At 43.4% G+C, this 26,342-nt stretch overlaps 1 non-coding gene across 1 annotated transcript; it reads right to left on the bottom strand.

The window, feature by feature from the left end:
- Window positions 1-9,306: 9,306 nt before the first annotated feature.
- trnal-cag lies at window positions 9,307-9,389 on the bottom strand. The gene has a single exon. It is a non-coding gene; the product is annotated as a tRNA-Leu (tRNA).
- Between the last annotated feature and the right edge of the window lie 16,953 nt (window positions 9,390-26,342).

Below are 26,342 nucleotides of genomic sequence, written 5' to 3' on the forward strand. Positions count from 1 at the left end.
TGATAAGTATTATATCATATTATCAAAATTCATGTGGATTGACACCCCTCCCCCCAGCCACCCCCTCTCAGCCACCAATGCCTGGCATGGGGAGAACCCATCTACATCTCTGAGCTGGCACCTTATCTGCAGGTCTAAATCCTTGTTCCTGGGGACAGCATTATGAAGAGTTTACCCTGTATTTATTTTGAAGTTGATAAACATAACGCTCCTTCTTCAGCTTCAGCTTCAGAAGTTGCTCAAGAAGCTTCAAGCTGAAGAAGGAGTCCTACTTATCTTTGTTGGTAGGTGGGACCCCAGAGGCAGCTGACAGGTACCGGCAGGCCAAGCGTGCCGCAGCCCGTGCAGTCGCAGAGGCAAAAACTGGGGTCTGGGAGGATTTCGGGGAGGCTATGGAGGAGGACTATCGGTTGGCCTCGAAGAGATTCTGGCAAACCATCCGATGCCTCAGAAGGCGGAAGCAGCTCTCCACCGGCACTGTTTACAGTGCGGGTGGGGAGCTGTTGACCCTGACTGGGGATGTTGTTGGGCGGTGGAAGGAGTACTTCGAGGATCTCCTCAATCCCATCGTCACATCTTCCGAAGAGGAAGCAGAGACTGGGGACCCAGAGGCGGACTCATCCATTACCCAGGCAGAAGTCACCGAGGTGGTTAGAAAGCTCCTCGGTGGCAAGGCTCCTGGGGTGGATGAAATCCGTCCTGAGTACCTTAAGTCTCTGGATGTTGTGGGACTGTCTTGGCTGACACGCCTCTGCAACATCGCGTGGCGATCGGGGACAGTGCCTCTGGATTGGCAGACCGGGGTGGTGGTCCCTCTGTTTAAGAAGGGGGACCGGAGGGTGTGTTCCAACTATAGGGGGATCACACTCCTCAGCCTCCCCGGTAAGGTCTATTCCAGAGTACTGGAGAGGAGAATTTGACCGATGGTCGAACCTCGGATTCAGGAGGAGCAGTGTGGTTTTCGTCCTGGTCGCAGCACACTGGACCAGCTCTACACGCTCCATCGGGTGCTCGAGGGTTCATGGGAGTTCGCCCAACCAGTCCACATGTGTTTTGTGGATCTGGAGAAGGCATTCGACCGTGTCCCTCGGCGCACCCTGTGGGGAGTGCTCCAGGAGTACGGGGTCCGGGGTCCTTTGCTAAGGGCTATCCGGTCCCTGTACGACCGCAGCAGGAGCTTGGTTTGCATTGCCGGTAGTAAGTCAAACCTGTTTCCAGTGCACGTTGGCCGCCGCCTGGGCTGCCCTTTGTCACCGGTTCTGTTCATTATTTTTATGGACAGAATTTCTAGGCGCAGCCAGGGTGTAGAGGGGGTCTGGTTTGGGAACCACAGAATCTCGTCTCTGCTGTTTGCGGACGATGTGGTTCTGTTGGCTTCGTCAAATCAGGACCTTCAGCATGCACTGGGACGGTTTGCAGCCGAGTGTGAGGCGTCCGGGATGAAGATCAGCACCTCCAAATCCGAGGCCATGGTTCTCGACCGGAAAAAGGTGCTTTGTCCTCTTCAGGTTGGTGGAGTGTCCTTGCCTCAAGTGGAGGAGTTTAAGTATCTCGGGGTCTTGTTCACGAGTGAGGGACAGATGGAGCGTGAGATCGATAGACGGATCGGTGCAGCGTCTGCAGTGATGCGGTCGCTGTATTGGACCGTCGTGGTGAAGAGAGAGCTGAGTAGGGGGGCAAAGCTCTCGATTTACCGATCGATCTACGTTCCGATCCTCACCTATGGTCATGAGATTTGGCTCATGACCGAAAGAACGAGATCGCGGGAACAAGCGGCCGAGATGAGTTTCTTCCGCAGGGTGGCTGGGTGCTCCCTTAGAGATAGGGTGAGGAGCTCGGTCACTCGGGAGGAGCTCGGAGTCGAGCCGCTGCTCCTCCACATCGAAAGGAGTCAGTTGAGGTGACTCGGGCATCTTTTCCGGATGCCCCCTGGACGCCTCGCTGGAGAGGTGTTCCGGGCACGTCCCATTGGGAGGAGGCCCCGGGGAAGACCCAGGACATGCTGGAAGGATTACATCTCTCGGCTGGCTTGGGAATGCCTTGGGGTTCCCCCGGAGGAGCTGGAGGAGGTGTGTGTGGATCGGGAGGTCTGGGCGGCTTTGCTTGAGCTGCTGCCCCTGCGACCCGACTCCGGATAAAGCGGAAGAAAATGGATGGATGGATGGATGGATAAACATAACGCAGTATTGGCCATTAGGTACAGATAAATCTCAATTTGAGGGTGCATATTGCCATAATGATTAAACCAGATTTAAGGACTATTTTTAAGTAGGATGGCATATCTACTCATTCACACATGGTGTCAAATATCATGGGTGTAATATTGGTAGAGGGGAGTATGGGGATAACAAAGCACATGGAAGAAAGTTACTTTGTATTGAATTGTGTATTTATATTCTTACAATCAAAATGTTCAGTATATGATTAGTAAGTAAATGACAGAATACTCACATTTGTTTTTGCTATAAACAGGTCTGAAAACACTAAAGTCTATAGAGTTGTTCAAATCTTTTCAAGGAGAGTCAAACAGGTTTGTAGTACCAACATGCAGCATGTGCAGAGAAAGGATGCATTCATATCAAGGGGGATATTTGGATTTGCTTGGTTATACAACCAAGCTGGCATGCACACCCACGCTATGTGTGCTAGCCAGCAGCCAGCAGCAGATAGCCCAGGAGTCTGGGCTCTGTTTATAGCAGTAGGCAGGCTACTGAGTTCCTGCATATATGCATAGGGCCAGCGGCCAGCTAGTAAAGCTGAGAGATTTGTGCTGGAGTACAACTGCCACTGAGGTACATATGGTTCAACTGTATGTATCAGATTATTGTTAATATTGTTGTCTTAATATTAATTTTTTTGTTTGAAAATAGTACCAGGTTGTAGCCCATGTCATGGTGGTTCAGAATATGTAACTTTGGGGAGTTCACCTTTTGTAGTTTTAGAGCCTATTCCGGACAGACAGAAAGACAAAAGTAGCCATTTATGTATATAGATTACCATTATATGCTGAATTTCAATGCAACAGATTTTTAGACAACAGCACAATTAAAGGTGACAAATGCTGTATGTCAACAGAAACTTGTTTTATTTTTGTAAACTGAACAAAAGTGGATCTGGTTTGTTAGCTATTTTAAAGTATTACATTTATTTGTGAACTTTAAAAGGGTTGTAATATACATCATCAGATAATATAAAGAGCTTAAGTCCAGTGGACCTTAGGACCAGTGGACAATAGGGCCAGTGGACCTAGGGACCAGTGGACACTAGGACCAGTCGACACTAGGACCAGTGGACACTAGGACCAGTGGACCTTAGGACCAGTGGACACTAGGACCAGTGGATCATAGGGCCAGTGGACACTAGGACCAGTGGACCTAGGGCTAATAGACCTTCCCCTTCATTTTAGCTTATTTGTTATGGCTACGTATGCTTATTAGCTAGCATGCTGACGTTGGCATTCTAGCATGAATGTTACTGCTACTGTCAGTGCATTTGGTCGTGTGCTGACATGCTTTTGGTGTGTTGATGTTCATATGAGTTCAAAGCCACTCTGACCTCATCAGGTAGGCCATAACCAGGGTGGGGGATCGACTAGTACCTGCCAAGCAGTGCACCAGACTGTTCCCTGAGTGGTTTCCGGCAATCCGCTCAGCCACCAGCTCAAAGTATTGGCTCAGGGGAGCATGGGGTTCATCTTGGACAGGGACGTGTAATATCTGCATGCCCTCCAAGTGTGCATAAGACACGCCCTCCACGCCGCTGGCATTGACGATCAGCGTGATGTTCCTGCTGGTGACCACACTGAGGTTCAGGGCGGGGTCCAGTCCACTAAGAAACAGAGCGGGGCCGATCTGGGAGATGGACATGGGGACAGGGGGGGGGGGGGGGGGGGGGGGGCAGGAAAATACACACATTTAGAAGCAAAGACATTGGAGACATTGTGTGCTATCTTAATGTTGCTGTGCCACCTGCTGGCAGAGGTTTATAATAAAGCTTCCAGGAGTTGAGAGTGAAAGCTAACGATGTCACCAGTGAACCGTTGTAGAACCATCAGACCAGAAGAATCTTTGGTGTCACGTCCCATTTTAGGCTTAGTTCAGCAGTTTTAAGAATTTTAAGTACTTCTCTGTTTGGCCTCCGCCCAGCTGGCGGGAGAGCGCCCAGTTGTGTCTTGTGGCTGTAAAACATCCACTCAGATTGAAAATGAACAGACCATAGATTTATTCATAAACACCTAAAAAAATGTTTTTAACTTACTGACGTCATTTTCAGCTTCAACCTCATTCTGCAGCTCCACAGTCGTGGGTTTGATTCCCGTGTGTAAAAACATCTAAAGTTTGTGTTCAGACGTTTACAAATGTTCATCAAATCCGAAACAAAGTGACACATATTTTTCTGCAGGTAAAAGTTACGTATCAGGAAGGACCGCCAGTGTAATGTCGCATTCGCACAGGACGACATGTGAGCAACGGTGGCGACAGGTTGCCATGTAATCCATATGGAAGGACGCGTTGTGGCGCCACAAAAGTTCGAGCCATGCAATGTGACATGATGGATGCGAATGAAGCGATGTGAATCAAGCAATTTTGAGTGGCGCCATATTGCGGCGCCCTCCCCCCAAGTTGAAAAATCTGAACTTTTTCATCTTTTCATGTTGCGATGACCTATCAGGGACTGGATATGTAACGAAGTGGAGATGTCTGGAGTTTATTCTTGATGTGAACATGTCCTGTCTCTGGCAGCCAGCCTGTGAGCAGGACTTATGTCCCTTTTGTCCTTTAGTAGAGAAGCTTGAATCTTCGACTGAACTGGGCTGTTTGATGCCAGGACGTTTCGCTTCAAATCGCAGAAGCTTCCTCAGCCACTCTTGTAGAGAAGAATAAAAAAATAATTTTTTATTCTTCTCTACAAGAGTCAGACAGAAGTCAGACTTCCAGAGCAAGAATTTTAGCTGAGGAAGCTTCTGCGATTTGAAGCGAAACGTCCTCACGTCAAGCAACCCAGTCCAGTCAAAGATTCAAGCTTCTCTACTATGGAAACCACCTGGACAACTGAGAGCCTACACAGAAACATTTGTCCTTTATTTCACATTTATGACAGAGTTGGAGAGGAAAGCGAGCAGCAGCAGCCAGTTTTTTTTTTCACATGTGCGCGCATCCGTAAGATAATTTTATTAACTACACAGATGTATAATAAAACAAATGGTGACTGGTTTATAACACAATGGAGGGGAGAGCGAGGAACTGCAGTTTTTTTTTTTTGTATTTTTTAATTGTTCGCATGTGTGCATGTGAATGGGACATGAGTCCTCAAACTGGGTCCTGGAGAGGTGGAAGTACGGCTGAAAGCAGCCGTTATCCAGATGCAGCTCCTGCAGTAAATAATGAAACTTCCTGAATTGGGAACATCTCATGAGGATGTTGTGAACCCAGGGACGGCGCTGCTGGCGACGTTTGTCAGCTTTCCACAACAAACAGAGCACAGCAACTCGCTCTGTATGATCAAGGTCCACCATGTTGACTTGACGGTGAGCAGAATGGAAGCTGCTCCTATTTGATGACGCATTGGGGTGAATTTTTGCAGCAAAAGCAGAGCGACACACCGGGCGCTGGTGGAGCGTCCATCGCCAGATGAGGGGCGCGAATTTGTGGCGTCGCGTGGCGTCTGGTGTGAATTTATTTTCATTTATATATGTTTAGATTTATATAAATCACAACAGAGTTGCCTCAAAGCGCTTCACACATGTAAGGTCTAACTTTACTGACCCCCAGAGCAACAGTGGTAAGGAAAAACTCCCTCTGAGGAAGAAACCTCAAGCAGACCAGACTCAAAGGGGTGACCCTCTGCTTGGGCCATGATACAGACATAAATTACAGAACAATTCACAAAACAATTCATGGAGAAATATACAAAAAAATGCTGTTGGTGCACAGGACAGGAGGGATGCCAACACAAATACCACACCCATCTCTGGATGGAGCTGCACCTTAAACAGAGAGAAAAAAGAATCAGGCATCAGAAAGACAAGAAATACAGTATAATTTGTCAGCATTAAACAACAAGAAAAACAGAAATACTAAGGTGATCGCCGGCCACTAGCCCTAAACTTCACTAAAAGACCCAGAATTTAGGTCAAGTTGAGGCTGCGACCCGCTCCGTTTACTAATGAAATAAAAGAGTAAAAAGCGTAAAACAAAACTGTACCAGTATGCTAGACATATGAAAGGGAAAATAAGTGCATCTTAAGTCTGGACTTGAAAGTCTCCACAGAATCTGACTGTTTTATTGATGCAGGGAGATCATTCCACAGAACAGGGGCACGATAAGAGAAAGCTCTGTGACCCACAGACTTCTTATTCACCCTAGGAACACAAAGTAGTCCTGCACCCTGAGAACGTAAAGCAACAGGCCGGTACGTAAGGTTTAATTAGGTCAGGTCCATGAATAATTTTATAGGTTAGTAGCAGAACCTTAAAATCTGATCTCACTGGGACAGGAAGCCAGTAAAGAGACGCCAAAATGGGTGTAATGTGGTCGAACTTTCTGCTTCGTGTCAAAAGTCTGGCTGCAGCATTTTGAACCAATTGGAGACCCCTAATGCTAGACTGCGGTAAACCAGAAAATAGAACATTGCAGTAATCCAATCTAGAAGAGACAAACGCATGGATCAGGGTCTCAGCATCAGCCATAGACAGGATGGGACGAATCTTGGCTATATTTCGCAGGTGGAAGAAAGCAGTCCTAGTAATATTTCTAATGTGTAGATCAAAGGACAACGTAGGATCAAAAATCACCCCAAGGTTCCTCACTTTGTCAGTGTGATGTATGACACACAAGCCGAGGCTGAGCGTTAACTGGTCAAATTGATGCCGATGTCTCACTGGAGCAAGAACCATCATTTCAGTCTTATCAGAGTTTAAAAGTAGGAAGTTTCTAGACACCCAACTTCTCACTGCTGCAAGGCAATCTTCTAAGGATTTTATGTGAACGAGATTACCAGCAGTTATCGGCATGTGTAACTGAGTATCATCAGCACAGCAGTGAAAGGTAATCCCAAAACGCCACAATATGTGCCCAAGGGGTGCTATATAAAGGGAGAAAAGCAGGAGGCCTAAGACAGACCACTATGGAACCCCAAATTTCATGTCACTAAGGTTAGAGGTAGTGTTACTGTACAAAACACAGTGAGAACGACTGGTCAAGTATGACGTCAGCCATGCAAGGGCACTCCCAGTTATCCCAAAATGATTTTCCAGCCTATCAAGTAGAATATGATGATCCACGGTATCAAATGCAGCACTGAGATCTAACAGCACCAGAACCATAGTGGTGTCTGAATCCATTGTAAGCAGAAGATCATTCACCACTTTGGTGAGAGCCGTCTCTGTGGAATGATATTTTCTAAAAGCAGACTGCAGTGGCTCAAAGAGATTATTCTCAGTAAGCTAGTCCACGAGCTGCCGTGACACCACTTTTTCCAGAATTTTAGAGCAAAATGACAGATTTGATATCAGCTGATAGTTTTTCAATACACTAGGGTCAAGATTAGATTTCTTAAGTAATGGTTTAATCACTACAGATTTAAAACATTTAGGAACAGATCCAGAAGTTAAAGAAAGATTAATAATTTCCAGCACAGTCGACCCAAGAGTGGACCACAGGTCCTTAAACAGTTTTATTGGTATAGGATCAAATAAACAGGTTGTGCTTTTTGCTGACGTTACGAGTTTTGTCAGCATACTATCAAATTCTGTAAATCTAGGTAAAACCTCAGTAGTGGCGCTCACATCAATAGCAGGGTGTAGTGGTTGGGTTAAGGCATGCCGGGATATGTTTAACCTAATGTCTTCTATTTTCTTCCCAAAGTAATCCAGGAAATCTTGTGCTGTAAAAGAAGAGTGAACTACAGGTCGTTGTCCATGAATAAGTGTTGCCACTGTGTCGAACAAGAACTTTGAGTTATGCTTGTTTTTGTTGATCAAATCAGAGTAATAGGTCCACATTGTAACCAGTAATGCATGCTTATAGTCTAAGATAGCATCACACAATGCAAGGTGGAATACTTCTAATTTTGAACAACGCCATTTCCATTCTAGACCTCTTGCTTTATGCTTGAGGTCACGCAGGTAATCATTGAACCAAGGTGACTGTGATTTGGGGAAGCGCGGTTTTAACACAGGTGGCACAATCATGTCGAGTGTAGTTTTGAGCACTGAGTTTAAACTATCAACAAGTCTGTCTACTGACTGGGTATTTGTCAAATGGGAAGCTAAGACATCAGGCAGTCGAGCTTCGAGTTCAGTCTTAGTTGAGGAGTTGATGCATCGCCGTAATGATATATAAGGTTGTTGTTCCACTAAACACGGCAGCGAAACTGTAAACTTAATAAGTGAGTGATCAGAGACCACTGATATAAGAGGCATGATGTCAATATTTATGACAGCAATACTATGTGCGAGAATCAGATCCAGGGTATTTCCACTAATGTGCTTCGAGTGTCAAATGCATTGCCGAAATCCTAATGCATCCACAATTATCATAAATGATTTGCAGAGGGGATCAGTAGGCTTATTTATATGAATGTTAAAGTCGCCAATGATCAGAATGTTATCTACACTAGTTGACAAGTTAGAGATGAACGCACCAAATTCATCTAAGAATTCAGAATATGGGACAGGAGGCCTATATACAGTGACAAAATAATATGATTGATTTTTATTCTTCTGACCTTGGCAATGCGTAATATCCTGAGCAGGGCGGAGAATCAGATGCTCAAACGAGTTATATTTGTGATCCCCAACAGTTAATAAACTAAACCTAGATTTATAAATAAGAGCAACACCCCCGCCTTGCTTCACATCACGAGGGACGTGACTAAATGTATATGCTGGTGGGCAGACCTCATTTAAGGGGAGGACAGCTGCAGGTTTAAGCCAGGTTTCACATAGTCCAATCATATCTAAGTAATGATCAATAATTAGATCATTAATTTGCAATGATTTTGAGGATAGTGATCTTATGTTAATGAGACCCAGACTAAGGACCTCAGTGGGGTTGACAGTTGGACATGAAATCTTTGCTATTGCTGGAACAACCACTGGGCCATCCTCAATTTCAACATCATCCAGTGGGTATTAAGTCTGGAAAGCATATCCCTCTATTAACCTAAAATGCTCCTTATTCTTTTAATACTTGTACTATCAAGTATTTCCGACTTCGCCACCAGGGTCTTGCCAGGTAAATAAGTGGAATGAGAGTTATGAACACGGCGGCCGTGCGAATAAACATTTCCAAAAAAAAGCGTGCTGTCAGAAGTGGGATTCGAACCCACGCCTCCAGGGGAGACTGCGACCTGAACGCAGCGCCTTAGACCGCTCGGCCATCCTGACAATTACATTTTACTTCGCCTCATGGTCCTTAAATCCACAACGCGGAGTTAGTTTGTATCGTTTAAGTGTTTAATCATTTATTTACTTACGTTCACAGGCCGAGTGGGGGCGGAGCCTCAAACCGACACCGGAAGAGACATGAGACCTTTAAAAACACACACACACAATCTGTGTTAACCGCATCGAAAAAATAAAAAAGTAAAACTGAGTCTATTCGGGTTTAAAGTGTTTTTTGCACACGTCGGAATCAACACTCGACACAGACATATAAAGAGTAGACGCTTCAGCGACCGCTGCTGACGAGCCGTGGGGCCGCCATCTTGGAGGGGTCATCGCTCAGAAAGGTTTGTTACCGCATTTAACTCTGAATACTAAACTGATTTTCACGCCAGTTTTTTTTTTTTTTTCTTTTCGAAAACGCCATACATGTAGCTATGATACAGCACAAATAGTTCGGCGTATCTTAGTATTCATAGTGGGATTAACAGTAATAGAATATTCTGATAGAGCCTGGACAAGTACAACCCCAATATTCCAATGAAGTTGGGACGTTGTGTAAAATGTAAATAAAAACAGAATACAATGATTTTCAAATCCTCTTCAACCTATATTCAATTGAATACACCACAAAGACAAGATATTTAATGTTCAAACTGATAAACTTTATTGTTTTTGTGCAAATATTTGCTCATTTTGAAATGGATGCCTGTAACATGTTTCAAAAAAAGCTGGGACAGTGGGAACAAAAGACTAGAAAAGTTGATGAATGCTCAAAGAACAGCTGCTTGGAAAGAGGTTAGTGTCATGATTGGATATAAAAGGAGCATCCCCAAAAGGCTCAACCGTTCACAAGGAAAGATGAGGCGAGGATCGCTGCTTTGTGAACAACTGCGTGAAAACAGTTTAAGAACAATGTTTCTCAACATTCAATTGAAATGGAATTTTGGGATTCCATCATCTACATAATATAATAATATAATCCATAATATAATCAGAAGATTCAGAGAATATGGAGAACTTTCTACACGTACGTGGCAAGGCCGAAAACCAACACTGAATGCCCGTGACCTTTGATCCCTCAGGCAGCACTGCATTAAAAACCGACATCATATATATATATATATATATATATATATATATATATGTATATATATATATATATATATATATATGTATATGTATATATATATATATGTATATATATATATATATGTATATGTATATATATATATATATGTATATATATATATATATATATGTATATATCTATATATATGTATATATATCTATATATGTATATATATATATATATATATATATGTATATATATATATATATATATAGATATATATATATATGTATATATATATATATATGTATATATATGTATATATATATGTATATATATATATATATGTATATATATATATATGTATATATATGTATATATATATCTATATATGTATATATATATATATATACATATATATATATATATATCTATATATGTATATATATGTATGTTTGTATAATAGATAAACGTTCTACATCAGAGAAAAGCACAATGTATATTAATCACATGGAGAGTATCAAGCAGAGAGAGAATAAAATGTAAATTGTCAAGTTAACACAAGAACATGACGTCCAGCCCCAAACTATATATTTCCACATGCACAAACTTCCTCGTGAGAGTTTTCCAGCTAAAAGCCCTGACAGAGGACTGTAAACACAGAGCTCTCAGCAGCTTACTACAAAACTACGACTGATAATAAGACGAGCCTCGCGCCGCTGCTCTGTGGCAGACGGACACACTCTCTTAGGAGCTAAAAGTGGACGGTCTCGTTTCGGGCGAACAACTGTCCAGGTTCTGGGTATTCTGTGTTAGTACGCGCCCGCGGCCGACGTGCTTGATGAATTCCTGCTCAAAAAGTAGTGCCTGTGAGATAATGAGTATATATCTCATCTAAATTAATTCTAATTTATCAGTAATAAAATTATAAAGATAACTTCACCTGTTATTGTTCAAGTACATTGTAAACATCGACACGATGGAGTTTGATGCGGAAGAGTTCAGAAAGATACGATTAGAATGTTTTATCATTTACAGTTGGAGATGAAAGACTTTGGGTGTTAACTTGGTGTTAAAGTCAGAACAAGAAGCTGCACTGAAACAGATCACTCTGTAACAAAGAGACACATTCTGTGTCTTGTCGCTCCAAAGAGAGCGGCACGGAGAAAGTAGTCCGGCGAGCTCAAGCTGTGGGCGAGCAGATCTCCCACAGTCCCAAAACAGCAGAGTGTCAGTCCAATGAGAGCGACGCTGACAAACAAACTGGAAAAAGCACAAAAAATCAGCCCCAGTGCAGAAAAAGCCACAAACCGACAGCAGACCAACCTAGACATAAAAAAGTTATGGGGTTAAAATTGTCTCATTAATATTTGTAAATGCACGCAGGGTGATCTACAAATAATCATTGATTTGCAAATGTGTTCAGATATCCACAAATGCAAATTTCATATTTGTAACTTGTAAACTGGTCTTTGCAAATAATGTTGTATTTGCAAATATAAAACTTAATTTGTAAAAAAAAAAAAAAAAAAAATTACATTTGTAAAACTGGAAATTGTATTTGTGAATTGAGTTTCAGCATTTGTGGATCACCAATTACACGCATTCATCGCTTTCCTCTGTGATGTCATTTTGAGACATTCTTTTTGCGAAGTCCACACAGATCCACAAACAAATGTCAACTGATTCACAAATACACACTCACACACACTGGATATCCACTAGATGGCACTGTGGTTCCATTCATTGATGTGGCTGAAACTATATGCTCCCGGATGACTCTTTAATCGTGATCGTTACTGAGTTTTTAAAATGCTTATTGCAAAGCGTTCTTTTTTTACGACATCATGCAAGTTTTATAAGTCCGCGGACACTGATCTGTGTGTTACAGATACAAATCAGTTTCCTCGGATCTGCGGAGTTTCAAGGAGAAAAAATGCCACTCAAAGCCTGGCTGTTGCGACAGTTGTCGTAAAGCAGGACTGGTTGGTTGCTGCTGTGACACTGTGTGGTTCCTGTGCGAAGCTTAGCTAAATGTAGCATGTGGACATCGCAAACTTTTAGAACATTCAAGTTTTTAAAAGAAGAATTTTGCAGCATGTCTGTGTCACGGAGCACGCACAGGCGCAATGCTGTTTAATATGCTTCGTTAAAGAGTACAACACTAACCTACTAACAACTAACCCTCCTCCCCATGATGAAATCCGCGTACACATAATTTTAAAAAATAATTGGCCTTGCAGACAATATCACCACATACATACCCATCCATCAGACGCCTCCATTACAGTAATGTGAAATGATTTATTCTGAAATGTCAGGCTTCTCTCATCCGGGACATATAGTTTCAGCCACATCAATGAATGGAACCACACTGCCATCTAGTGGATATCCAGTGTGCGTGAGTGTGTATTTGTGAATCAGTCGGCATTTGTTTGTGGATCTGTGTTCACGAAAAGAATGTCTCAAAATTACGTCACAGAGGAAAGCAATGAATGCGTGTAATTGGTGATCCACAAATGCTGAAACTCAATTCACAAATACAATTTCCAGTTTTACAAATGTAATTTTTTTTTACAAATTAAGTTTTATATTTGCAAATACAACATTATTTGTGTAGCGGCTGCACTCTGTGTTGTGTTGTTATTGACTCCGCCCATTCGCTCCCCTCAGGACCTGAACTCATGAGTTTCGGCATGGGAGTCGGACTCTCTAACCAGAAGGCTAAAACCCAGGGCTCTGGTCTTGTGACCAGAGAATCCTTTTGAGCTGTTGGGAGTGAGGTTTACTAACTACATCTGCACAGCGACACCTGCTGGCCTCCGTTACATTTGCAAAGACCAATTTACAAGTTACAAATATGAAATTTGCATTTGTGGATATGTGAACACATTTGCAAATCAATGATTATTTGTAGATCACCCTGCGTGCATTTACAACCCCTGGCAATAATTATGGAATCACCGGCCTCGAAGGATGTTCATTCAGTTGTTTAATTTCGTAGAAAAAAAGCAGATCACAGACATGACACAAAACTAAAGTCATTTCAAATGGAAACTTTCTGGCTTTAAGAAACACTATAAGAAATCAGGAAAAAAAATTGTGGCAGTCAGTAACGGTTACTTTTAGACCAAGCAGAGGGAAAAAAATATGGAATCACTCAATTCTGAGGAATAAATTATGGAATCACCCTGTAAATTTTCATCCCCAAAACTAACACCTGCATCAAATCAGATCTGCTCGTTAATCTGCATCTAAAAAGGAGTGATCACACCTTGGAGAGCTGTTGCACCAAGTGGACTGACATGAATCATGGCTCCAACACGAGAGATGTCAATTGAAACAAAGGAGAGGATTATCAAACTCTTAAAAGAGGGTAAATCATCACGCAATGTTGCAAAAGATGTTGGTTGTTCAAAGTCAGCTGTGTCTAAAATCTGGACCAAATACAAACAACATGGGAAGGTTGTTAAAGGCAAACATACTGGTAGACCAAGGAAGACATCAAAGCATCAAGACAGAAAACTTAAAGCAATATGTCTCAAAAATCGAAAATGCACAACAAAACAAATCAAATCAAATCAAATCAATTTTATTTATATAGCGCCAAATCACAACAAACAGTTGCCCCAGGGCACTTTATATTGTAAGGCAAAGCCATACAATAATTACGGAAAAACCCCAACGGTCAAAACAACAACAGGAAGAAACCTCCAGCAGAACCAGGCTCAGGGAGGAGCAGTCTTCTGCTGGGACTGGTTGGGGCTGAGGGGAGAGAACCAGGAAAAAGACATGCTGTGGAGGGGAGCAGAGATCAATCACTAATGATTAAATGCAGAGTGGTGCATACAGAGCAAAAAGAGAAAGAAACACTCAGTGCATCATGGGAACCCCCGAGCAGTCTAAGTCTATAGCAGCATAACTAAGGGATGGTTCAGGGTCACCTGATCCAGCCCTAACTATAAGCTTTAGCAAAAAGGAAAGTTTTAAGCCTAATCTTAAAAGTAGAGAGGGTGTCTGTCTCCCTGATCCGAATTGGGAGCTGGTTCCACAGGAGAGGAGCCTGAAAGCTGAAGGCTCTGCCTCCCATTCTACTCTTACAAACCCTAGGAACTACAAGTAAGCCTGCAGTCTGAGAGCGAAGCGCTCTATTGGGGTGATATGGTACTATGAGGTCCCTAAGATAAGAAGGGACCTGATTATTCAAAACCTTATAAGTAAGAAGAAGAATTTTAAATTCTATTCTAGAATTAACAGGAAGCCAATGAAGAGAGGCCAATATGGGTAAGATATGCTCTCTCCTTCTAGTCCCTATCAGTACTCTAGCTGCAGCATTTTGAATTAACTGAAGGCTTTTCAGGGAACTTTTAGGACAACCTGATAATAATGAATTACAATAGTCCAGCCTAGAGGAAATAAATGCATGAATTAGTTTTTCAGCATCACTCTGAGACAAGACCTTTCTAATTTTAGAGATATTGCGTAAATGCAAAAAAGCAGTCTTACATATTTGTTTAATATGCGCATTGAATGACATATCCTGATCAAAAATGACTCCAAGATTTCTCACAGTATTACTAGAGGTCAGGGTAATGCCATCCAGAGTAAGGATCTGGTTAGACACCATGTTTCTAAGATTTGTGGGGCCAAGTACAATAACTTAAGTTGTATCTGAGTTTAAAAGCAGGAAATTAGAGGTCATCCATGTCTTTATGTCTGTAAGACAATCCTGCAGTTTAGCTAATTGGTGTGTGTCCTCTGGCTTCATGGATAGATAAAGCTGAGTATCATCTGCGTAACAATGAAAATTTAAGCAATACCGTCTAATAATACTGCCTAAGGGAAGCATGTATAAAGTGAATAAAATTGGTCCTAGCACAGAACCTTGTGGAACTCCATAATTAACCTTACTCTGTGAAGAAGATTCCCCACTTACATGAACAAATTGTAATCTATTAGATAAATATGATTCAAACCACCGCAGCACAGTGCCTTTAATACCTATGGCATGCTCTAATCTCTGTAATAAAATTTTATGGTCAACAGTATCAAAAGCAGCACTGAGGTCTAACAGAACAAGCACAGAGATGAGTCCACTGTCTGAGGCCATAAGAAGATCATTTGTAACCTTCACTAATGCTGTTTCTGTACTATGATGAATTCTAAAACCTGACTGAAACTCTTCAAATAGACCATTCCTCTGCAGATGATCAGTTAGCTGTTTTACAACTACCCTTTCAAGAATTTTTGAGAGAAAAGGAAGGTTGGAGATTGGCCTATAATTAGCTAAGATAGCTGGGTCAAGTGATGGCTTTTTAAGTAATGGTTTAATTACTGCCACCTTAAAAGCCTGTGGTACATAGCCAAGTAATAAAGATAGTGTTATGTATCGACGCGGGTTGAGGAGCGGACCTGCGTCTGACGGAACCCAGCGCTAAAACAACCAGAAAGTGATTCCAATAACAAAACAATTTATTTTCCCCCTTTGGTGCATAACAAAGTGTACAAACAAAAACTGCGTCGGTCTGGCAGAGTGAAGGACGGCACGCTCTCCAGCGCCCAAAAGGATCGAAGCCCTGGCGCTTCTGGACCCACGTTCACCGCCAAACACCCCCCAGTTGGACACAACAAACCGACTCTGCGAAGGATAGACAAGGTGAGGTAAGTCAGCAGCTACAACTAATATCCTTCAAAAGGCACACACTATCAGCAACACATTCAGGTCCGAATTCAAGCTTTATGTAAATGAGCAGCTTCTCACAACAGGTGGAGGATCATCAGTCCGCATGCCACGGCAGTGAGAAGCGAGCTGCACAACTCTCATCAAAGTTCAAATATACTGCGTAACAAAATACCAAGTTACTGTTAACAATTATTCAGATAATCAATCACCTCTGATGTGTGCTGACAGCATGTGTCCCTCACCCTTCCTCCTTCACAGGCACGATGTGTCAAACCCAGGCGCGGTCCTCAGCGTCTCACAAACGAACATCACAAGGTCGAGTTCCTGGCAATTCTGCTTGAATCACACATGACTTAAATACAGAACGCCATCTCATTATCTGCTTCAGCTGAAAGTCTTTAAGGTTGCACGTGAGCACCATCCACAGGTGCTGCACATCATGTTGATGAGGGTGAAGGACTCTTCTGCCAGCACCTTCTCCACAGACAATAAATCAGTTTGCATACCACCTGGAGAGCAAAGAAAAGAAAAGAACACCAAAATGTCCAGCCACACCCCCCCAACACACAACAGTACCCCCCCTTTAACGGGAAGCCTCCCGGCGACCGAACAAACCAGGTCCGAGAACAGCACCTCCCTCTGGGGTCCTCGTCAGGAAGCAGACAGCATAACGCTCCCAAGGTCCACCACAGACAGCAGGACAGGGCACCGCAGCTGGAAGGCCGGCTGGCATCAACAAAAAACCCAAAACAGTCCCTAGTACATCCCAACATACAAGAAAAACATAAAACCCACCCAAAACCTCCCCAGGGGACCGACCCATCCAACCCCGGGAAGAAAAGAAAAACTCCCAAATGCAAAAACCCAACACAGCCCCACAAACACAATACAAACATAAATGCATGAAAGAAAAATAACAAACAACCCCCCCAGAATGACTTGCAGAGCCCAACACCTCCCCAGAAGGCTTTTACCGCCAGTTCCAGGAGAAATAGCCAAAGCCGGAATCCCACAGAGATCCCCAGGTACACATGGAGCAAACGGCGCCCCCCAGAGGACCGTACCATCAAACCCCAGGAGGCACCCTCTCCACAACCCAGGAACCCCAGACCCGGCCACACTTGGCTAGGCGGCCCCACAAGCCAATTCCCCCCCAGTGGACCGTCCCATCAACCCTGGAGGTGGAACCTGGAAGGAAACAAAAAACATCAAAGTCCAACCCCCGGAGGACTACCTTAAACAACCCCGGGGGCAAATAAAACAACCGATAAACCCTGTTACCTTCCCCGGCACCCCAAAAGACCCCAGGTCCCTCCCAGAGCCCCTCGGCGGCTCAATTTTGGCGAACGGCACAAAACATCCAGCCGGGGAAGGGAACAGGAAAAACTAACCCGGCCCCAACCCCAAGGCGCAGCGGAAAACCGGAAATATGTCCGGTGTCTCAACCCGACCATACCCCAGCCTATCGGGAGGGGTGGAACTACCGAAATGGCGAACGGCAACAGATCGGCCCACCCCTCCGACTGAGGTATGTTCCCGCTGCACCACACCCCGGCAACACCAATGACGAACGGTACAAAGGCCCACCGAGGCTGGAGTGAAACCGGGCCCTAACTAAACCAGAAAAAACGCCCCTAACAACCCCCCCCTAGGTGCAGAGGTCTTCTGAGAACGCTCAGCGTGACCAACCTGCACCACCCCACAACCCACAAGACGAACGGTCTTGGGGCGAGTGAGGTTGGGGTTAGGGAAGTAGGGAAATAATAAAAACAACAAAACAAAACGACCCCAGACCCAAACAAAAAATACCTAAAGACACATAAAAAAAAACAACGATCAAGTGAGTCCAGACGGGCTTCGAACTGCCTGTCGTTCACTCCACCAGACACGCCTCTGACTCCCCAAACAAGTTATAACCTCTTTCAGAGGAAAAAAAAAAAAACATTAGCCCATACAATTTTTTTTTTGTGTGTGTGTGTATTATTTCGCCTGTCCCAGAACACCTGGAGATACGTCACCACTATTTTTCTTGACGCTTATATGACGGGGCAATACAGCGGCCTCAGCTCGTCCGAGCTGCATGGGCTCATCTGCAAGAGGAGTCAGAGGTCCCGTCGGAGGAGCCTCAGTGGGGCGAAGAAGAGGCAGCCCAGATCTGTGTCGGGGAAAGCCCCGAGACAAAAAAAAACGTTCTGATGGCCGCCCTCTCTCGCGTCCACGCTCCTTCATCCGATCATCTAGACGAATCACCAACGATATTAGCTCATCTAAATCGTTTGGCTCGTCACGGACTGCTAGCTCGTCTTTTAATGACTCATTTAACCCATCTACAAACACTCCTCGTAAAGCTGCGGTGTTCCAACCGGACTGAGCAGAAAAAATCCGGAAATCCACGGAATACTCCGCCGCACTCCGCCTCCCCTGCCTGAGATTCAGCAACCGTTGGGCAACGGTATTCGTTTTCACCGGATGGTCAAAAACCAGAAGGAACTCCCGGGAGAAATCCTTAAAGGATCCTAACAATGGCGAGTTATTACTCCACAATGCTGTGACCCAAGCTAAGGCGTCACCTCGGAGCAAATTTGTCACATATGAAACACGGCTACCATCAGAAGAGAAGAAAGCCGGTCGCTGAGCAAAAACCAGAGAACATTGCATCAAAAACAAAGCATAGGCTTCAACGTCTCCCGCATAAGGCTCCGGATGACAAATAATCGGTTCGGACGCCGAATCTCTGGGTGACGGAGTTATCTGCACTGGTATCGATGGTGCCGCAGCTGGAGCAGCAGGAAGCGAAACGGCTTGCGCTGCAAGCTCCGTAACACGGGCGTCTGTTTGTTTAATTTGGTTTGCGAGATGCTGTAATTGCTCCCATATTTTCTCCAAGTGTTCTTGAACTCTTTCGGCAAATGGAACCGCCTCTGCCGCTGGGTCCATTATGGAATGGCCGGGAACTACTGTTATGTGTCGACGCGGGTTGAGGAGCAGACCTGCGTCTGACGGAACCCAGCGCTAAAACAACCAGAAAGCGGTTCCAATAACAAAACAATTTATTTTCCCCCTTTGGTGCATAACAAAGTGGACAAACAAAAACTGCGTTGGTCTGGCGGAGTGAAGGACGGCACGCTCTCCAGTGCCCAAAAGGATCGAAGCCCAGCGCTTCTGGACCCACATTCACCACCAAACACCCCCCAGGTGGACACGACAAACCGACTCTGCGAAGGATAGACAAGGTGAGGTAAGTCAGCAGCTACAACTAATATCCTTCAAAAGGCACACACTATCAGCAACACATTCAGGTCCGAATTCAAGCTTTATGTAAATGAGCAGCTTCTCACAACAGGTGGAGGATCATCAGTCCGCATGCCACGGCAGTGAGAAGCGAGCTGCACAACTCTCATCAAAGTTCAAATATACTGCGTAACAAAATACCAAGTTACTGTTAACAATTATTCAGATAATCAATCACCTCTGATGTGTGCTGACAGCATGTGTCCCTCACCCTTCCTCCTTCACAGGCACGATGTGTCAAACCCAGGCGCGGTCCTCAGCGTCTCACAAACGAACATCACAAGGTCGAGTTCCCGGCAATTCTGCTTGAATCACACATGACTTAAATACAGAACGCCATCTCATTATCTGCTTCAGCTGAAAGTCTTTAAGGTTGCATGTGAGCACCGTCCACAGGTGCTGCACATCATGTTGATGAGGGTGAAGGACTCTTCTGCCAGCACCTTCTCCACAGACAATAAATCAGTTTGCATACCACCTGGAGAGCAAATTAAAGAAAAGAACACCAAAATGTCCAGCCACCCCCCCCCAACACACAACAGATGGATTGATCATATTTAAGATCGAAGCATTAAATAATGGTAGGGCTTCCTTGAGCAGCCTGGTAGGAATGGGGTCTAATAGACATGTTGATGGTTTGGATGAAGTAACTAATGAAAGTAACTCAGACAGAACAATCGGAGAGAAAGAGTCTAACCAAATACCGGCATCACTGAAAGCAGCCAAAGATAACGATACATCTTTTGGATGGTTATGAGTAATTTTTTCTCTACTGGTTAAAATTTTATTAGCAAAGAAAGTCATGAAGTCATTACTAGTTAAAGTTAAAGGAATACTCGGCTCAATAGAGGTCTGACTCTTTGTCAGCCTGGCTACAGTGCTGAAAAGAAACCTGGGGTTGTTCTTATTTTCTTCAATTAGTGATGAGTAGTAAGATGTCCTAGCTTTATGGAGGGATTTTTTATAGAGCAACAGACTCTTTTTCCAGGCTAAGTGAAGATCTTCTAAATTAGTGAGACGCCATTTCCTCTCCAACTTACGGGTTATCTGCTTTAAGCTGCGAGTTTGTGAGTTATACCACAGAGTCAGGCACTTCTGATTTAAAGCTCTCTTTTTCAGAGGAGCTACAGCATCCAAAGTTGTCTTCAATGAGGATGTAAAACTATTGACGAGATACTATATCTCACTTACAGAGTTTAGGTAGCTACTCTGCACTGTGTTGGTATATGGCATTAGACAACATAAAGAAGGAATCATATCCTTAAACCTAGTTACAGCGCTTTCTGAAAGACTTCTACAGCAGAATAAATCAATATGTTGATCAATTATTATATCATTTACTAACAGGGACTTAGAAGAGAGAGACCTAATGTTTAATAGACCACATTTAACTGTTTTAGTCTGTGGTGCAGTTGAAGGTGCTATATTATTTTTTCTTTTTGAATTTTTATGCTTAAATAGATTTTTGCTGGTTATTGGTGGTCTGGGAGCAGGCACCGTCTCTACGGGGATGGGGTAATGAGGGGATGGCAGGGGGAGAGAAGCTGCAGAGAGGTGTGTAAGACTACAACTCTGCTTCCTGGTCCCAACCCTGGATAGTCACGGTTTGGAGGATTTAAGAAAATTGGCCAGATTTCTAGAAATGAGAGCTGCTCCACCCAAAGTGGGATGGATGCCGTCTCTCCTAACAAGACCAGGTTTTCCCCAGAAGCTTTGCCAATTATCTATGAGGCCCACCTCATTTTTTGTTCACCACTCAGACAGCCAGCAATTCAAGGAGAACATGCGGCTAAACATGTCACTCCCGGTCCGATTGGGGAGGGGCCCAGAGAAAACTACAGAGTCCGACATTGTTTTTGCAAAGTTACACACCGATTCAATGTTAATTTTAGTGACCTCCGATTGGCGTAACCGGGTGTCATTACTGCCGACGTGAATTACAATCTTACCAAATTTACACTTAGCCTTAGCCAGCAGTTTCAAATTTCCTTCAATGTCGCCTGCTCTGGCCCCCGGAAGACATTTGACTATGGTTGCTGGTGTCGCTAATTTCACATTTCTCAAAACAGAGTCGCCAATAACCAGAGTTTGTTCCTTGGCGGGTGTGTTGCCGAGTGGGGAAAAACGGTTAGAGATGTGAACGGGTTGGCGGTGTACACAGGGCTTCTGTTTAGGACTACGCTTCCTCCTCACAGTCACCCAGTCGGCCTGCTTTCCCGGCTGCTCGGGATCTGCTGGAGGGGAACTAACGGCGGCTAAGCTACCTTGGTCCGCACCGACTACAGGGGCCTGGCTAGCTGTAGGATTTTCCACGGTGCGGAGCCGAGTCTCCAATTCGCCCAGCCTGGCCTCCAAAGCTACGAATAAGCTACACTTATTACAAGTACCATTACTGCTAAAGGAGGCCGAGGAATAACTAAAGATTTCACACCCAGCGCAGAAAAGTGCGGGAGAGACAGGAGAAGCCGCCATGCTAAACCGGCTAAGAGCTAGTAGCTGCGCTAAGCTAGCGGATTCCTAAAAACAGACAAAGTGAATAATGTGTAAATAATTTAGAGGTGATTCAGCAGAGTGAGTGCTTTAGTTAAGGCACGTGAAGATTACACTGTGAAACAAATCGTTATCTAGTTATCTAGATCAATCTAACTACGCAGATTAAACAGCTAACAGATACAGCAAAACACCGCTGTGCTCCGGAACAGGAAGTGATACAATACCGCAGTGAGAGCCAACCACTGAGCAACAAATGAGGAACGAATGGGAGGAAACTGGAGTCAACGTCTGTGTCCGAACTGTAAGAAACCGCCTAAAGGAAATGGGATTTTCATACAGAAAAGTTAAACGAAAGCCATCATTAACACCTAAACAGAAAAAAACAAGCTTACAATGGGCTAAGGAAAAGCAATCGTGGACTGTGGATGACTGGATGAAAGTCATATTCAGTGATGAATCTCGAATCTGCATTGGGCAAGGTGATGATGCTGGAACTTTTGTTTGGTGCCGTTCCAATGAGATTTATAAAGATGACTGCCTGAAGAGAACATGTAAATTTCCACAGTCATTGATGATATGGGGCTGCATGTCAGGTAAAGGCACTGGGGAGATGGCTGTCATTACATCATCAATAAATGCACAAGTTTACGTTGATATTTTGGACACTTTTCTTATCCCATCAATTGAAAGGATGTTTGGGGATGATGAAATCATTTTTCAAGATGATAATGCATCTTGCCATAGAGCAAAAACTGAAAACATTCCTTGCAAAAAGACACATAGGGTCAATGTCATGGCCTGCAAATAGTCCAGATCTTAATCCAATTGAAAATCTTTGGTGGAAGTTGAAGAAAATGGTCCATGACAAGGCTCCAACCTGCAAAGCTGATCTGGCAACAGCAATCAGAGAAAGTTGGAGCCAGATTGATGAAGAGTACTGTTTGTCACTCATTAAGTCATGCCTCAGAGACTGCAAGCTGTTAGAAAAGCCAGAGGTGGTGCAACAAAATACTAGTGATGTGTTGGAGTGTTCTTTTGTTTTTCATGATTCCATAATTGTAATTGTAATTCTACAGCTAGCCAGGCCCCTGTAGTCGGTGCGGACCAAGGTAGCTTAGCCGCCATTAGTTTCCCTCTGGCAGATCCCGAGCAGCCGGGAAAGCAGGCCGACTGGGTGACTGTGAGGAGGAAGCGTAGTCCTAAACAGAAGCCCCGTGTACACTGCCAATCGGTTCACATTTCTAACCGTTTTTCCCCACTCGACGACACACCCGCCGAGGATCAAACTCTGGTTATTGGCGACTCTGTTTTGAGAAATGTGAAGTTAGCGACACCAGCAACCGTAGTCAATTGTCTTCCGGGGGCCAGAGCAGGCGACATTGAAGGAAATTTGAAACTGCTGGCTAAGGCTAAGCGTAAATTTGGTAAGACTGTAATTCACGTCGGCAGTAATGACACCCGGTTACGCCAATCGGAGGTCACTAAAATTAACATTGAATCGGTGTGTAACTTTGCAAAAACAATGTCGGACTCTGTAGTTTTTTCTGGGCCGTCCCCAATCGGACCGGGAGTGACATGTTTAGCCGCATGTTCTCCTTGAATTGCTGGCTGTCTGAGTGGTGTCCAAAAAATGAGGTGGGCTTCATAGATAATTGGCAAAGCTTCTGGGGAAAACCTGGTCTTGTTAGTAGAGACGGCATCCATCCCACTTTGGATGGAGCAGCTCTCATTTCTAGAAATCTGGCCAATTTTCTTAAATCCTCCAAACCGTGACTATCCAGGGTTGGGACCAGGAAGCAGAGTTGTAGTCTTACACACCTCTCTGCAGCTTCTCTCCCCCTGCCATCCCCTCATTACCCCATCCCCGTAGAGACGGTGCCTGCTCCCAGACCACCAATAACCAGCAAAAATCTATTTAAGCATAAAAATTCAAAAAGAAAAAATAATATAGCACCTTCAACTGCACCACAGACTAAAACAGTTAAATGTGGTCTATTAAACATTAGGTCTCTCTCTTCTAAGTCCTTGTTAGTAAATGATATAATAATTGATCAACATATTTATTCTGCCTTACAGAAACCTGGTTACAGCAGGATGAATATGTTAGTTTAAATGAGTCAACACCTCCGACTCACACTAACTGCCAGAACGCTCGTAGCACGGGCCGAGGGGGAGGATTAGCAGCAATCTTCCATTCCAGCATATTAATTAATCAAAAACCCAGACAGAGCTTTAATTCATTTGAAAGCTTGACTCTTAGTCTTGTCCATCCAAATTGGAAGTCCCAAAAAACAGTTTTATTTGTTGTTATCTATCGTCCTCCTGGTCGTTACTGTGAGTTTCTCTGTGAATTTTCAGACCTTTTGTCTGACTTAGTGCTTAGCTCAGATAATATAATTATAGTGGGCGATTTTAACATCCACACAGATGCTGAGAATGACAGCCTCAACACTGCATTTAATCTATTATTAGACTCTATTGGCTTTGCTCAAAATGTAAATGAGTCCACCCACCATTTTAATCATATCTTAGATCTTGTTCTGACTTATGGTATGGAAATTGAAGACTTAACAGTATTCCCTGAAAACTCCCTTCTGTCTGATTATTTCTTAATAACATTTACATTTACTCTGATGGACTACCCAGCAGTGGGGAATAAGTTTCATTACACTAGAAGTCTTTCAGAAAGCGCTGTAACTAGGTTTAAGGATATGATTCCTTCTTTATGTTCTCTAATGCCATATACAAACACAGTGCAGAGTAGCTACCTAAACTCTGTAAGGGAGATAGAGTATCTCGTCAATAGTTTTACATCCTCATTGAAGACAACTTTGGATGCTGTAGCTCCTCTGAAAAAGAGAGCTTTAAATCAGAAGTGCCTGACTCTGTGGTATAACTCACAAACTCGCAGCTTAAAGCAGATAACCCATAAGTTGGAGAGGAAATGGCGTCTCACTAATTTAGAAGATCTTCACTTAGCCTGGAAAAAGAGTCTGTTGCTCTATAAAAAAGCCCTCCGTAAAGCTAGGACATCTTACTACTCATCACTAATTGAAGAAAATAAGAACAACTCCAGGTTTCTTTTCAGCACTGTAGCCAGGCTGACAAAGAGTCAGAGCTCTATTGAGCCGAGTATTCCTTTAACTTTAACTAGTAATGACTTCATGACTTTCTTTGCTAATAAAATTTTAACTATTAGAGAAAAAATTACTCATAACCATCCCAAAGACGTATCGTTATCTTTGGCTGCTTTCAGTGATGCCGGTATTTGGTTAGACTCTTTCTCTCAGATTGTTCTGTCTGAGTTATTTTCATTAGTTACTTCATCCAAACCATCAACATGTCTATTGATTAGACCCCATTCCTACCAGGCTGCTCAAGGAAGCCCTACCATTATTTAATGCTTTGATCTTAAATATGATCAATCTATCTTTATTAGTTGGCTATGTACCACAGGCTTTTAAGGTGGCAGTAATTAAACCATTACTTAAAAAGCCATCACTTGACCCACCTATCTTAGCTAATTATAGGCCAATCTCCAACCTTCCTTTTCTCTCAAAAATTCTTGAAAGGGTAGTTGTAAAACAGCTAACTGATCATCTGCAGAGGAATGGTCTATTTGAAGAGTTTCAGTCAGGTTTTAGAATTCATCATAGTACAGAAACAGCATTAGTGAAGGTTACAAATGATCTTCTTATGGCCTCAGCCAGTGGACTCATCTCTCTGCTTGTTCTGTTAGACCTCAGTGCTGCTTTTGATACTGTTGACCATAAAATTTTATTACAGAGATTAGAGCATGCCATAGGTATTAAAGGCACTGCGCTGCGGTGGTTTGAATCATATTTATCTAATAGATTACAGTTTGTTCATGTAAATGGGGAATCTTCTTCACAGACTAAAGTTAATTATGGAGTTCCACAAGGTTCTGTGCTAGGACCAATTTTATTCACTTTATACATGCTTCCCTTAGGCAGTATTATTAGACGGCATTGCTTAAATTTTCATTGTTACGCAGATGATACCCAGCTTTATCTATCCATGAAGCCAGAGGACACACACCAATTAGCTAAACTGCAGGATTGTCTTACAGACATAAGGACATGGATGACCTCTAATTTCCTGCTTTTAAACTCAGATAAAACTGAAGTTATTGTACTTGGCCCCACAAATCTTAGAAACATGGTGTCTAACCAGATCCTTACTCTGGATGGCATTACCCTGACCTCTAGTAATACTGTGAGAAATCTTGGAGTCATTTTTGATCAGGATATGTCATTCAAAGCGCATATTAAACAAATATGTAGGACTGCTTTTTTGCATTTACGCAATATCTCTAAAATTAGAAAGGTCTTGTCTCAGAGTGATGCTGAAAAACTAATTCATGCATTTATTTCCTCTAGGCTGGACTATTGTAATT

Source organism: Thalassophryne amazonica, unplaced genomic scaffold (assembly GCF_902500255.1).
Source record: "Thalassophryne amazonica unplaced genomic scaffold, fThaAma1.1, whole genome shotgun sequence".
Classification (NCBI taxonomy): Eukaryota; Metazoa; Chordata; class Actinopteri; order Batrachoidiformes; family Batrachoididae; genus Thalassophryne; species Thalassophryne amazonica.